The following is a 15,229-nucleotide window of genomic DNA, read 5'->3' as shown; positions in this document are numbered from 1 at the left end:
TTATAAATAGACTGACCCAATACAGGATGAGTTTGAAAGTTGCATTTCAATTCAAGTGCCTTTTCCAAGAGGCTGGTTTCAGAATTCTTGGATGGGAGAGTGAGTTGTGTGTACACTTCCTTGCAGTGATGAGTGGGAGATCTCACACACACTTCCAGGAGACTGTTTCCTGTTTCCTTGCTGACTTTCCCCCTGGCAAAGCTGCCTTTTTGTCTGTCCCAGATAACTGGGATGCAGCAGGCTCAGTTATCTCCTGGATGTTGCTGTGTTTAAAGCCAAGCAGCAGTGGGAAAAGTGGGTTTGCCTGAAGGGAGCAGGATTTGCTGCTTTATTTCTTCCTACCTGTTGCTCAGTCTTGTCCTCATTCCTAAGTGCACCACTGCACACACCCAACAGATGTGGTCATGTTTCCTGAATTTCTGTGTGTGCTGAATGCAGGTCCCTTCAAAAATCTCACCAGCAATGGGTTTTGAACCCTATAGAGATCCTGCCCTGAATTCCCAGTAATTTGTGTTGATTTTAGCCACTGACACCACCCTGTAAGGGTCTGTGACTCACACAGGGTCTGGGAAGAGGCCTTGGAGACCTTGGGACTCCCACTGACACCGTGGGGCTGTTCATTCCTGATTTCTGCCTCCCACTTTGCTGGCAGCACTTAGGTGAGAGGTGCCTCAGAGGAACCTTCCATGGTCAGTGCTCTGGGAATAGACGCCGAACACAATTCATGTGGCACAGAGGGAGAGGGAATGTGTAAAAGAGGGGAAGTGCATCAGCTGTTAATATCCTGCCCTGTTCCTTCCCCTTACCCACGTAATTAGGCCTTGCTGGTGTCAATCTGAAGGACAGGTGGCATTTTTGTTAGCAACAGCAGTAACTGAGGACTCACAGGAACAGCTTGTCCTTGTTCTCTCTGGACAAGGGTGTTGGTGACAACACTACAAACCTCCTTCCAGCCCGGCGCCAAGGGTCACAGCAGCTGGCACATATTTAAAGGGCTGTTTATTTTAAATTGTGAACAAATACATTGACTTGTAAATATTCTAGAAATACATCCTGCCATTATAAAAAGCATCCTATAATTCTGGGGGAAGAAATTTCATTCTTCACCTGCAACAAGATTATTTGGTCTTTCTATTGCCTATGAAATGAAATGCTTTGGGAATTGTAAGCTAACAAGAGAAGACTCCAGGGTGCCTGGGCATTGGGCCAACCTGTGGGGCTCTCCTCCTTGTGCAGGATGGGTGGTTGGACCCAAAAATGGCAGTTCTTCTTCTCTTTATGCTTTCAGCTCCCGTCCAGCTCCAAGGAAGTGGTTTGTGGTGCTGTGCCCCAGTTTCCTCAGTCAAATGGTACCACAGCACAGGGAGGGGCTCTGTGAGGGTGGCTGAAGAGCTCGTGAGGGTCACAAGAGCTGCTTGTGACAGTCAGTTCTTGAGGGCTTCTCTCACCCTGAAAGACCTGATGGTCTTAAAAAGCCTCATGGAGATTTTTGAGCACACATTAATGAACAAATAGTGTCAGTCCCAGGCAGGAGCAGCTGCTGTGTGCGTGGGAGCTGACAGAAGATGCGGCTGCCCAGCAGGCTGGGCTCTGATAACCTGGGAGATCCAGTTTCAGTGTGTGCCCTTGGGCCATGCACATGCAGGCTGGCGTTGTGTAGGACCCTGTGTCCAGCATGACCCCCCATGGCATGGACAGTCAGAGAACAGCCATTAATGTCCAGCCATGAAGGGTAACTCTGGACAATGGTATTTGGAGCTGGTTCTTGTGGGGCACAGCTGTGCAGCCATGAAGGTATGATGGGGAGGACACTCACAGTTGGTGGTGGGATGGCTCTGGGCTGGTGATGGGGAACCAACCCACACATGGCTGACCCCCAAAGAGGGGACTCCTGCTTCTCCACCTGTGCTGTGTTTAATCATTTCTGCCCCTAGACAGGAGACCACTGCCAGTCACAAACCTTGTGCCGGGGAAGGCTCAGATTGGACATTAGGAAGAATTTCTTCACAGAAGAGGAGTGACACACAGTGCCATGGTCTTGTTGACAAGGTGCGCGTTGGTCACAGGTTAGACCCAATGATCTCAGGGGTTTTTTTCAGCCTCAGTGATTCTGTGATTCTGTGATTCTGTGAAATGGGATGGCTGAGGAATAGGACCTCCTCTGGGTTCAGCCAAGCCTTCTGCAGTGCTAAGACTAAAGGAGAGAGTGGCTGCACCCCAGAGCAGTGCTCTGGCCCACACTGCTTCCCCCTGCCTGATTTTCTCTGTGGCCTGAGGTATTTTTCAAGAGCCGATGCTCTTCTCTGGAGCCTGGGATCCTGTGTGGTGGCGCAGTCCTGCTGTGAACCAAACAAAAGCTTCACCCTCCTGGGAGGGAGCTGCCATGGGAAGGGGTAGGGTATTGTGCTCTGATGGAACTGAGGCAGGTGGAGACTTGGCAAAGCCAGACCCAAAATACTTTCATCTTCCAAGCCAGGGGTGTAGAGCAGTGCCCACAGCGGGGATGCTTCCAGCTCCTTGGGTGTAGAGATGTCTGTGAAGTTCCAGTGCTACCCTCCCTGCTGTCCTCCCCCTGCCATGTGTGTGATGTGAGGAAAAAGGGGAAGGAATAGAATCAGGATGGCTGTGATGGATCCTATTTGTGAGGCTGAGTGGCTGCAGCCTCTGGGGACTGCTCTGTGCTGCATCCACTCCTGTTCTGTGTGGGTGTCCTGGGAAGTCTGGCTCCTCCTTACTCGGCAGAGAATCACTGCCTTTGGCAGCCTTTTCTGCAACACCTGATTCAGCCAAAAATAAGTTTCTCCAAGACTTTTGATGGAATTACATGAACAAATGTGCCTAAGTGTATTTTTGGCATGAGGCCTTCTGGGGCTTGGTTTTGCCTTCTAAGGTTGTGCAGGGGGGCTGCAGCCACCCCAGTACACTTCATGCTGTGACTGCTCCTTAAACCTGGCCAGCTTGGAGATGTTGGGCTGATGGTCAGGGACCCCTCCTGCCTCCCAGTGGGTGTTCTGGTTTAACCAAGGCCGCCCCACACTCTCTCACTCCTTCACAGTGTGATGGGCGGAGAGTCAGAGGAGTGAAAGCAAGACATCTGGTTGAGATAAATCAGTAACTAGGTAAAGCAAAAGCCATGCACACAAACAAAGTAAAACAAGAGATTCATTCACATGTCCCAACAGAAGGAACAATGGGGGGAAATTCTACACGTGAGACCAAGGAAGTCTTTGCTAATAGAGGTCACTGCCTTCAGGGCAGTTTGTAGCCAAGACCCTGTGGTTTGGAAGGGTTGCTCAGAGCAATATTGGACCACATGTCTCAGCCTTCTTCCAGTTTGCACAGTTAGGATTTTGTTTCCCTAAAAATTCCCAAGTGGATACAGAATTCATAATCTTCTGACCTGCCATGCTGAGTTGCTGTTAAACAGCTGCTCTGTTTCAGAAAGGATAAAAGAATTCCTGGGGAGACCCCTAGGCAGGATTAATTTCTCTGTTTGGTAGGACTGGGAGGGCACTGTAGTTATAAGATCCCACCTGTATTTGCCCCCTTGGAGCAGGATGCTATCCAGAAACCTTAGCAGAGACTTGGAGAAGTGACTCAGCTGTATTTGGAGGAAGTGACTTCAGTGCAAGTAAAGTATATGCTCATTTCCTCTGGCACACAAGAGAACACAAAATGTTACTAAGTGGGCAGGTTCCCTCAGTGCAATTTAATGTTGTACTTTCTCAGCTCTGCCATCATCCTTTAATTTGGGGGCCACAGATGGATCCTCCCTGTGGATCCAGCAGTGCGGGTGGGAGTTTCGCCTCTCCCTGCAGGGCTGACCTCAGGGAGGTGGAGAGCCAGGGAAGCTCCAGCTACAGTAACTGGTTGTCTCCTGTAGGGCTCAGCCCAGAGAGGGCTGGGGGCTTCTGCAGCCCTTGGAAAAGGGACAGGGAATGAGTACAAGCCTTTCATTTCTGCATTGCTTGGATGAAATAAAATGTAAAGCAGAAAAGCAAACACAGACATGCAGGTGGCTCCCAGTAATACACTGGTCATTTTTATCTCCACACCTTTTGTTGTCAGCTGTAGTGACAAACTTATATTTATGTTGTATTAAAGTGATCTGTTACACTCATCTGACATCATCATCAGTCACCCAGCTGTGCTAAACTACCCCAAACTGTTGTTTCCAGCTGTAGGGCTCCTAGTCCCAAGAGACTGTCTGCAGTGTGGGGTTTCCCTGGACATGATCTTTCCAGGTCAGACATCTTCCCCAGAAGGCAGTGACACTTTTGTTAAAAATTATTCCCTCCTGTCTAAATTAATATTTTTGCTGCTAATTTGGGAAGTAACAAGATAGCGGTGTGGCAGGCAGTGCTCTCAGCACACATGTAGGTTGTATTAAAAATAGACATTAAAATATAATTTCTTGGGTCCTTTCAAAATTATCTGGACCTTTGTCAAGAGAGAGGTCCATGCTTTTTCTCCCCCAGCATTCCCCCCTCCTTGGAATGCTGTTTCTCTCACGATTTTTTTTATTAGCATTGCTTGCTGCTGTAGGGTTTATTTCTCATATCATATTTCACCTTCCCCTTCTCCATGTCCCACTGCAGCCACTGACCAGGACAGTCTCTGGCCAGGCTGGGCAGGGCAGGACAGGATAATGTTGCTGACAGAAAACCTCAAGAGGCAATTAACAGCTTCTCCAGCATGCAGGCCCTGATTGGATTGAGGTTATTCCCAACTTGTCAAAGACCTTTCTCCTTGGAAGGGAAGACAAAGCCTGGACACAGAACCTGCTCTGTATTTCTGCTGTGTTGGCTTTCTCTTTGGGCAGGATTATTTCAAGTGTTGGTTCCAAGTGGTGTTTTTTGTCAGGAATGACCTGTTAGGATGGGACACATCACCAGTGAGTGCTTCCACATCACTGATGCTGTGCTGGGTGGTTCTGGCCCTGTGGAACAGATGGGCTCAGGAGCACTAGGAGTGAGCCAAAAGTCCCATTTCCTTCCACTGCTGTTCTGGGCTCAGTGACAGAGGGCTGTGTAATGCAGGGAGGGGGATGTAGTGCAGAGCAAGATTCAGCCCATGGCTGTAGAAGTGAAGAACATCTGTGGAGGGTTGTGCTTGCCCTTCCTGTGGAGGACCTATAGTGCTGGGAATCACAAACCTCTGAGAGCAGGCTTTGTGCCGGGAAAGGGGGTGGGAGCTGCTGTGCCAGCAGGTATCTGGTGCTGCACTGGAAGATACTGGTGGGTTATGGGAAGGTGCTGGCAGGAGATGGTCACGTCCTGCTTCAGAATGCACTTTCAGGGATGGAAAGACTGACACCAATGTCACCAAGCACTGCACTGAATGTTCTGAGCATGTCCTGAACCACAGTCTGCTGCAAGGATGTGGAGTCTCCACTGGAACCTTGCTGCAGGTGTTGGAGCAGTGCAGAGGTGCTGTGAGAGCAGTGAAATGCTCAGAGCCAGCCTGGTCCAGAGGGAGCTCTGGATTGCTCAGTGATCCGCCAGGCTGCTCCAGCCTCGGGGACCTCTCCTGCCTGGTGCTGTGCTCTTTACTCCCTGAGCTTCCTCTAAGCATGGCCTGGCCTCACAGGTATCTCGTGGGTGGCAGTGAACATCCCAGCTCCCCTCCAGCTGGCCCTATTTATGGAGTTCCAATGTTGGCAGGTAGGGAAGTGAGACATTTGAAGCATGAGGGCCTGTCCTGGTGAGGCAGGGATATTTATTTGAGCTGATGAAACTTCTTGTCATTGCCCAGGGTTAGGAACTCTGCACATGTGTTCTGAACCATCATTTCCAGGGCACGAGTGGGTTCAATATTCAGGACAAAGCAAACAAAACATTGTTAGAGTGGGAAGAGGGATTTCTACCCATATAAATTATACCTCGTTATCACCACACGGAGGGCAGTCACACATCAGAACACCTCTCCTGAGGGCTAAGATGATGTCACTTCCTTTTTATTTCAATGGTCTGATCTCCCAGAGCTGTGTAATTTGTCTTTTCCATGATAGGGAAAGCTGGGGGGGGGGGGGGGGGGGGAGCCACTCAGCCATTTGTGAGATGGGCAGAAATGTCTCCTGTGGAAAGACAGGAGACATTCAAAGAGAGAGAGAGTCTCTTTCACTGCCTCCATTTCTGCTAGATAATAGGGGAAATTCTCCTGAAAATTGATCTTGCTGCAATAGACAGATTTCACAGCTCCTTCCCAGGGGGAATGCTCATGATGGGTAATACAGGAATGACCAGATAGTCCCTAGGAGTGGTCCCAGCTCTGCAGGGTGTCCCAGGAACAAGGATCACCACTGTGTTCACAATATCCAGCTCTTATTGGTGCAGAGAGCTGTGATCCTACAAACCACTGCTGTTTTTAATGTTTGCTCCCACAAGAGCCAAAAATGCCTGAGCAGGTAGAACTCTTGAGGAGTTTGGGCTTGGATTTGAGACTTCAGAAGTTCCTTCCCTTCTGTGTTTCTGTTTTGTGATACAGTCATGATTCAAGGCATTGCACAGGGATTAGTGACCAGCAGAACCCCCATCTGTAGATGTCTGGTCCAGAAGGGATTTATTTCAAACCCGGAGCAGATAATACTAAAGTGTCTCTGCCAACTCACCTCCTGTTTGCCCCAAAGCAATCTCAACCCATGCAGCCCTTGTCAGACAGGGAGAAGGAAAATGTGTACACCTTGAGCACTCCTCACCCTGGTAACCCACAGCCTAAACAATGCTGCCACCATCTCCATCCATCACAGCTACTGGAAACACCTCAGATACTTCTGCTGGCTGACAGCTCTCTTGCTCCCTGAGACTCAGGAGTTCAGAGAGTCAGGACTGGAGCACCAGAGCTTCTGGAAAAGAAAGGGACTTCATTTGATTGCTTTTTCTTCTCCTTTGACAAATATTTCCGTGCAGATGCTGAAAACCTTTCAATTCACTAAAATCTGCTCACGTGTGCTATTTCTTCCAAAGTCAGTCCCTTTTCTGGGGGTCTCTCCACAGGGATGATGAGCCACATTCTGTGTGTGTCCAGTTCTGTTCTGGGGTAGAAGAATCAAGGTAGTCACCCTTCTCAAAGGGCTGACAAAATCCCTTGGTGCTGGTCACTCGTGTGAGCGTGCTGAAGAGCTGGAGGGGCTGGCTGGCAGAACATGATTAGCAGCTTGTTTGTATTCTGAGCAGGCTGCCCTGGCCCTCAAGCTCTTCTTTGGGCAAGTTCTGCAGGGCAGTAGTGCCCACCTACCCCCCATTAGTGCCAGCCCCTTGGAGATCCTGCTCAGGTTACCTAAAAGCCTAGCCTGTGAAGGCTGTGGGCAGTGCCAAGGAGCATTCCAGCAGGGAAGGTGTGTTGATGCTTCCCCTGAGACTAAATCACAGAATCACTTAGGTTGAAAAAGACCTTTGAGATCATTGAGCCCAAGCTATGCCCATCTCCCACCTTATCAACCAGCCCAGAGCACTGAGTGCCACATCCAGTTGTTCCTAGGGCTGGGGACTTTAAAGCTCTCTTGGCATCCCCTTGCAATGTTTAATAACCCTTTCTGTGAAGAAATTCCTCCTAATCTCCAACCTTCCCTGGCACACCTTGAACCTTTTTTCATGAGCACGCTGAAGCTGCAGAGGGCTCTGAACCCTGACTGGACAGGTATGGCCTCAGCAGGACCTATCCCCATCACAGCTGGCTGAGCTTGTGTGATCTACAGGATTGAAGGGACAGTTCACACCCAGTCTGTGTCCTGAACCCCTCTCTTGCAGGATAATGTCTGACCAACCCAAGCAGCCCCTCTCCGTGTAATCATTCATGCCCTGGCAGCAGAGACAGGGCAGTGCTGCAGCCAGGCTCAGCTTTCCTGCTCCAAACCAGGGGCTGTGCCAGTGGTGATGGACAGACAGGGAAGGGACGTGAGGGAGCAGAGGGGAGGGTGTATGTACCCTTTCCCCACAGCTTCTCCCACTCAGAAGGTGTTTATCCTAGTGACAAGTGCTATCGGCCTTTCATAACTGCTGCATTAGCAGAGGATCAAGTGGCACTTAATGGGAGCAGTCTGCCTCATAAAGTGTGATGGGAAAGGTCTCCAAGGTCGAGGGGAAAACATTTTCAGTAGGCTGACACAAGCCTTGGCTTCTGCCTGACAACAGGTGCCAGTTTGCTGGGCTGCTCTCCCCTTCCACACTGCTGCTGCCCTGTCCCCTCCTGTGTGCTAGCTCCAGGCTCTGCAGCGGTGCCAGGAGTGTCTGTGAGCTCTGTGTGTGGCACACAGAGAACAAAACTCCTGCAGAATGCAGGGAAAAGGGGATCTGAGGCCACCAGTGGCTTCTGAGCTAGGAAAAAAAGGTAGTCGAGGGCATGATGCTTCCTTGTGAAGCTGCTCCAAACCAGGTGGGTTAGTTGAGCACTTCACTTTGAAAGGAATGAGAGGGATCTGCCCTTATAAACAAACTGTGAGTAAAGCTAGATACTGAGAGATGAAAGAAGCAATGAGAGGAACCATAAATCCTACAGGAAAAGAAAAGGGGGGGGATATATTTTAGAAGGGGTCTATATGAGGCAATTTGGGAAGTCTGTACCTCTTAAGTACCTCAGCCAATGGGGAAAGAGAGAGGGAAATGTGGCTGGGAAATTAGGAGGCTGCATCCTCTAAAAATTTGAGAGACCCCAGGGGAAATGCACCATGGCCTCTCCCTTTATTTGAATAAGGTTACAGCACTCCTCTGTCTCCATTTTGGACATAAACCTCTGGTGTTTGTGGATTAATTTTCTTGACAACTTCAATGCCACAATAAAGAGCCTCAACCCTTAAGGCCACTGGTTTTGCTGGGGTTTGTCTCTCCCTGTGCTGGACTTCTGTTGGGTTTGCTGAAATGAGGTTGCTGGGTCTCAGCCAATCTACAGTTTGAACATCCCCAGTTTGCCCAGGCCAGATGAAATCTTACTGCTGCTCCTGGCAAGCCTGTCCCTGCAATCAGACACGTATTGATGGCTTTGTAATTCTTCTTGCTGCCTTCTCTTGCTGCTTTGGTGTCCCATCTGTCTTACACAGTTTCATTTGGGACAATGCAGGGTATTCAGTCCAGGCCAAGTTGCTGATGACAAGCTAATTAAAGACCAAGCAAGGGAGGAGCAGCCTAATGAAGGAGAAGTGGGAGGAAGGGCAGTTTGCCAAGACTGCTGGGAGACTGGCTCAGTGGAACTGTGTGCTGTAATTGATGGTTCAGGGGAGGCCCTCCTCACACAGACTGTAGGACACAGGAACAGAGACCTGCTTCAATGGCCTGTTCTGGGAGACTGGGATGGGCTCACATCTTCCCCGCTCCAGGGTTTCCTCTACAGGGTCAATCCTTAACTTTAACATGGAGTTAACTGTCCTACACTGTTGAAAATAGGAGACCTGGAGAGCACCTTATGGCCATGTCAGTGCAAAGAAAAAGCCAGGAGCAGGAGTGGCATCTTCTAAGGAACAGCAGTACTCAGGCTGAGGGTCCTGTGACCATGAGCCACAGGATCACAGAATCATTGATGCCAAAAAGACCTCCAAGATCATCCAGTGCAACCATTAATGCAGCTCTGCACAAGCCACCACTAACCCATATCCCCAAACTCCACGTCCACTTGTTTTCTGGATGGTGACTCCACCACTGCCCCAAGCAGGTGTGCCAGCGCTTGATCACCCTCTCAGTGAAGAAATTTTTCCTGGTCAGCACCTTTCCTGCAATCTCGTGAAGGGAATGGGGCATGAAAGGGAGGTGGATTCTGGCGCTGGCAGGAATAAAGGCTCTGCTGGAAGATTTCATTTGGAATGGGCATGCTGGGAACTCAGGGGTTACCCCAAGTACTCACAGGAAGTCAGCACAAACAGCCAAATGCTGCAGGTGGTGATGGGGCTGTGCCAGTGCTGCCTTAGCATGGTGCTGGTCTTAGCACCTCACCCTTCAGCTGCTTCATCCAGAGTAATCAAAGCAAGGCAATTCCTCACCTCTGGGGAATGGTGGAGTGTGAGAAAACATCATTTATGTGTATGAAGATACTTTTATTTGGCTTGCTTTCTGCTGTTTCCATGCAGAATTTTCTTTATGAAAGGTGGCACTGAGACTTTGATTCACAACCAAATTATTCAGTGCATCTCACCAAACATGGGGTAAGGACTGGGAGCTTCTGTGTGCTCTCTGTAGCTACAAAAGAGATTGTGGACGGCAGAATGGTTGTGTCTTGTGTGTTTTCTTCTGAAATCTGAAGAAAGATTTTTCTAGCCTTTGCTTCAAGAAAGTGAAACAATGCAAGAGCTCGGCGTTTCCCACCTCCTCGGGAGAGCCTGGGGATTTTTTGCTGCAGCAGACTGCTCCTAACCATAAGGCATGGCCCAAAGACTGTTGTAGCAGCTGTGTTTGGCACAGGCTCTGCCAGGGATCTGTTTGCAGAGAGAGCTCTGTCCTTGAGGCCAAGTGCCCAGGGCAGTTAGTGGGTGCAGCCACCTGCACTGTCCTCCCTGTGCCTGCGACCTCTCCTCACAGCTTCTAAAATTCCTCTCACCGCGGGGGGGCATTTCCTTATTATCAACACCTGCTTGGACATGCAGAGGCACTGACCCCTTCCAAGCTTCTGGGACTGAAAGCTTTGGGGCATAACTCTGTGGAGGTGTTAAAGCTGGCTGTGAGTTAATTTATGGACACAGCCCCTGGGTGCAGGGTGCTGGGGCAGGAGCTCTCCTGTCAGCTGGGTGTACAGGGGGGAGGAGGGGACACTCCCTGGTCACAGCTTCCCACACTCTCCATCACAAGTCAGCGGTGTCAGGAACCCCAGGAAGCTGTGGTGATTCTGAGGTCCCAGAGCCCCCAGCAGGTCCCATGAAATGCTGTCAGAGGCACCCACACACAAGTGATGGAAGAACCATCACAGCAGAGAACAGACACACACAAAAGGTGTATTTCTGTTTGGATGAAACACCCATCTGGGATTTCTGTCTAAAGGTCTTACAGCGGGTAAGAATTGAGACCTCCTGTTCCAAGGGCTTCTCTGGCAGGGTGTTGGCAGCCTGTAAGACTGCTGTGACACTGCCTTGTTCACACAAATGAGTGCCCTGGGGTACCCAGAGCTCTCCCCATGGCCCTGATGCTGGGCTGGGACGTGGGGGTCATCGTACTGTGCACACAGTTCACTGTAGGCTGGCAATTGAAAGAGAATGTCCTAGGGTCAGGACAACAAATTGCCAAAATAGCTGTATAGCAAGTCACCCCCATCTGGCATTTACTGCAGCCAAGAGTTTCTGAGCTCAGTCTCTCCTGGCCATTTGTCCTCCCAGATCTCCTGACCTTAGAAAAGGCCTCTGAATTTGACTGGCAGAAAGCTGTGACACCAAGTTCCCATTATAAAATAAATCTGGGGTAACTCTGTCAGATATTCCACCTTGGTATTCCAACCAGGAGGCTGGGCTAACCACATCTGGTGGTTAAAAGTCTCCTGATATTCCTCTTTATGGACAGTTATTTTCTTTGTCCTTCTCTTACCTTGTGTCCCCTTTTGTTATTTACCTTTGTAAGATATTTAATATTTTTATCACCCTTCTCTCTTTTGTGGGCTGAACAAAGTAACCTTATTCACTCTATTTTAATACAACTTGCCCTCCACTACCTGAGCAGCCCATGGTGCCACCTCCACCTGCTGGAGAAACTTGGTTTTCAACTGTGTTTTCTGGATTGTGGTGGAGGCCTCAGAAATTGGGATATTTCCCTAACAGCAATACTTACCAGCTCGTGCTGGAGTTGCACTTGGAGTTTTCCATCCACACTCTCATGGTGATTTCCATTCCTGTGTCTTCTGTTCTCCAGTCATCTTTGTCATCACCATTTTTGCCATCATTATGATTTAAAATGGAGGCTTCACATATTCTCACTCTCAGCGCTGCAGAGTCAGCCCATTTCATCTTCTTTTTTTGGTCTAGATTTTTTCACTGCTTGTCTTAAGCAATATGTGCTGTCCTACCTAGGTTGATATTTTTCAATTCTTACTTAATTACTTAACCAGGCTTTGCAAACAGACCAGGTTGGAAAAGGCATAAAAGCTGGCAAAACTTCCCTTCTCAGACTCATCAGGACAAGAAACATGACAGAATCTGTAGGTGTGAGGAAGATGTGAAAGGAGTACCTTGGGGGAAATCAAGGTCATAGTAGAAATAAAAATAACCTATTATTTTTTTCCATCTGCATTTGGTGTGGAGGTCCCTATGCTTGGGTCTCTCATTTGTGAGTTTCTCCACTTAAGTCAGTCTCAGACTGAAGCCTCAGGAAGCTATGGAATGTGGAAATAAAGGAAACCAGCAGATTTCAACAGAGATGTGAAAATGGACCAGAGAGATGAAAATCTGCCCCAGTTCAGGGATGAAACACCTGAACTGCGGTCTTATACTTAAGTTGACTTTGTACTGTGACAAAAAACTTGAGGATCAGAGTCAGGCCCCTGAGTGTAGCAATAGACTCAATTCTCTGTCAGGAATGGCATTTTCAGAGCACCTGTACAAGGTCAAAGGAGCCCGATCACTCATGGTTTCCTTCCCACTGAATGCAGATGAAACAACATGGATCTTCTCTGAGCACACCCAAATGTGTTCCTTTCGTAAGCCAGGACTCCTCAGTTATTAATGATAGCTGATACCAGACTGCAGCATGACAGCAATTCCTCACAGGGCCTTAATGACAGACTTTCTGGTAAGCAAAATCATTAGAAGAGAAATGTTGCCAGGAATCCTAAATCCCTGAATATGGCATGCTGAGGTTTAGAAGCTTCCATCTCCAAACTGCCTTATGGGATGTGATTTGTCAGGATGGTTTTCAGCTCAGGAGTTCTCCTTTCTGCAGTGCTTGCCCTTCTTCATGTCATGCCTTTGCTGACAGGCACTGTCACTCCAACCTTCACCTTGAGCTCTCTTGTATTATTTTTTTTTTTTTGCCTCCTTTTAGCCCTTTATCCATTTCCACACATTTAACAAAGCAAGTTTCTGCAGTTTTGCCCTGGTACTTGTTCACAGAAACTTCACTATCATTTCATGTTCACTGCTCAAAGTTAGCACAACCATTCCACCTGGACAGGAGATGTCCTTGGGTGGGTGCCAGCTTGAAGATGAACCAGTTCTGTGTGCCCATCATAAAGTTCTGCACACTGGGCTAAATCCAAAGACATGTGACCAGCAGAGCAAGGGTGGTCACAGAGGGGGCAGAGGGACAAACCCTTCTTTGTGCTTCCAAATTGCCACAAGTTCCATCTCAGGAGGTTCAGGTTGAGTACTAGGAAAAGGCCTTTCCAGGAAGCTGCTGCAGGCCTGGTACTGGTCACAAGAGAGGGGGAATCTCCATCCTTGTGAGAGTTTGGGGTGTTTTCTGAGACTCAGTGGAAAAGCCTTGGCTGCTCCAGTCTGGTGTTCCAGATAGTCCTGCTCTGAGTGGGAGGATGGACTGGGGACCTCCAGAGCCCCCGGTCACTGCCAGCTCCATGGTTCAGTGGCTATCAGCTGCATCTCTCTGTCACCTGCCAGGCCAGGTGTCTTTCAGGTTCACTAGGCCTGACCAGGCTGCCAAGGGCAGTGGTGGAGTCACCATCCCTGGAAGTGTCCAAAAAAATGTGGGCACACTTGGGGGCAAGGTCTAGTGGTGAACATGGCAATGCTGGGAGAATGTTGGACTCAATGATCTTTGAGGTGTTTTCAAACCTAAATGACTCCATGATTCTGTGATTGTGTGACTTTGTTTGACCCTGAGCCTGGTAGGAGTGCTCTGTCCTTGCATGTCTAGAAACAATGTTTAGGACAATGCAAAGTGGCAAATAATAAACCCTTTTCAAGAATTACAGCAGATAAATAAATCCTACAGGCCTCAGCTGCTCTGTGGAGACTCCCAGCTTTCCTGCCATCCTCTGACCAGCTCTGGGACCTGTGGATGGTTTGACTGATACACCACAGAGCTGAGGGTTAAAGAACCTTTCCTGAGTGAAACATTTAAGGAATTGCTAAAACCACTTGTGTTGAAAAGGGTCCCAATTCCTTGAGACTTCTAAAGTTAAACTGGGACCAATCTTCTCTTTTCCCCCTCTGGCTGAGCTCAGCAATCAGCTGACATGGTTAAGCTGACAGTCATTAGAGTTATATGTCCTTTGCTTCTGGCATTCTGTCCTGTCTGCTGGGGCAGTTTGGGGCTGGTGACCTTTGTGGCATGTGGCAAGGCCAGTGAGTCTTGGCTTCTGCCGCAGACGGCTGTGGCTTGTTGTTTAAGGAAGTTTATTTCTCAAGGCTGTGGTCAGCAGTGAGCGATGCACTTGTGCTATATTTGCAGGCATACCTAGAGAGTCAGGAAGGAGGCCAGAACCATTCCAGAGAAGACAAACTGCAGATCTCAATGTCCTTATCAATGAGGTGTATATTCATAAGCTGCAAAGGAGATAAAAATTGTCCAACAGAATAAATAAAGAGGGAGAACAGGGACAAGAAAGGCACCTGGAGTATCAGATAGCCACTTAGAAGATGATGGATAAATGGGAAAATACAACATCAGGAAGAGAAAGGTGGATTTTTAGTGTAGATTTATCGGACAGAGAGCTAAAATTGTGCTTTGAAAGACAAACATGCACAAAGCCTAGAAATTTTGTCTTCATATACCTGCAGAAGGTGAGAGCAGCAGTTTATGGTTAATTGGATTGCTCCCTGCTTTTTAGAACTCCTTAGAGTTTTCCTCTGGGTTGCTGAGAATCTTGTTCTCTGCTGGATTGACCTTCCTGCATCAGCCACTCGCTCTCTGCTCTGCTGCCAGCTTGGAGTGGGATCCAAGTCCCTCAATATTGCCATGAAAGGGGTGGGAAGGGTAGCCAGGAGAGCATCTCACCAGTGCATTCCTGCTTCCAGCAAGGATTGGGCAACTGTCAGTGTGACCCAGCTGGCCTGAGGAGCCAGGGGGAGTCCAGACTGGTAGTGGAACTGAGGAGTACAGGTCAGCTGGTTTGAAACATGTGAGGCTTCTCTCCTTCTCCTCTCCACTGAGGGCTGTCTGGACAGCTCAGCCCCTCTGTGGTCACTGTGGGGAAAGAAACTTTGCTCTGGTTAGGCCTTCAAACTGGGTGCAAAGAGAGGAGTGAGCGGTGAATGTAAAATGAGAGATGTGTGAAAAATAAGCTGAATGAAGCTGAATAGCTCATGAATGAGAGCATGACCCATTCACTGTCATGGTCACACACAGCCCCGAGCCATCTGGGACACTCA

Source organism: Haemorhous mexicanus, chromosome 25 (assembly GCF_027477595.1).
Source record: "Haemorhous mexicanus isolate bHaeMex1 chromosome 25, bHaeMex1.pri, whole genome shotgun sequence".
Taxonomy (NCBI): domain Eukaryota; kingdom Metazoa; phylum Chordata; class Aves; order Passeriformes; family Fringillidae; genus Haemorhous; species Haemorhous mexicanus.
Note: the sequence above shows the minus strand (reverse complement) of the source record.